General features: G+C 46.2%; 1 protein-coding gene across 1 annotated transcript in view; it reads left to right on the top strand.

The window, feature by feature from the left end:
- The window catches only part of ACTR6 (ARP6 actin-related protein 6 homolog (yeast)), a 10,051-nt gene that overhangs the window by 265 nt on the left and 9,208 nt on the right, over positions 1-578 (top strand). The gene's annotated exons all lie outside the window — the stretch shown is intronic.

Genomic DNA, 578 nt, shown 5'->3' with positions numbered 1-578 from the left:
GGGTGACCTCATCACAGTGTTCCAGTACTTAAAGGGTGGCTACAAAGAGGATGGAGGCTCTCTGTTCACCAGAAGACAAGGGGCAACAGGTACAAGTGGCCCCGGGAGAGGTTTCATCCTGATACAAGGGATTTTTTTCACAGCGAGGACAATCAAGCACTCAACAACCTCCCCAGGGAGGTGGTGGAGTCCCCATCGCTGGAGGTTTTCAAGATGCGGTCAGACAGGATGCCAGATCAGCTCAGCTCAGCTCCCTTTCCCACGGAAGGTTGGACTGGATGATTTTTCAAGGTCCCTTCCAGCCTGGGCTGTTCCGTGGTTCTGTGATTCCATAAAGGTGTGTGGTATTTGACACAGACTTAAGTAAACAGCTGGTCAGTGACAGCGAATACCAATACCACTGTTTTTTATACTATTTATAAGAAAAGACTATTACAGCATGCTTAGAACAACAGTAAAATGACGACAGTGGAATTTAAAAAGCCTTCCCCTTTTCATTCTGTGACATTCTTACACAAGAAAGGTCTGCGTTGCTTTTCTAGCGCTCAGATAAAGTGATTTTCATTCCTCGCTTTTCT

Source organism: Pygoscelis adeliae, unplaced genomic scaffold (genome assembly GCF_000699105.1).
Source record: "Pygoscelis adeliae isolate BGI_AS28 unplaced genomic scaffold, ASM69910v1 Scaffold232, whole genome shotgun sequence".
In the NCBI taxonomy this organism is placed as follows: domain Eukaryota; kingdom Metazoa; phylum Chordata; class Aves; order Sphenisciformes; family Spheniscidae; genus Pygoscelis; species Pygoscelis adeliae.
Note: the sequence above shows the minus strand (reverse complement) of the source record. Positions and strands in the feature narration are given on the sequence as shown.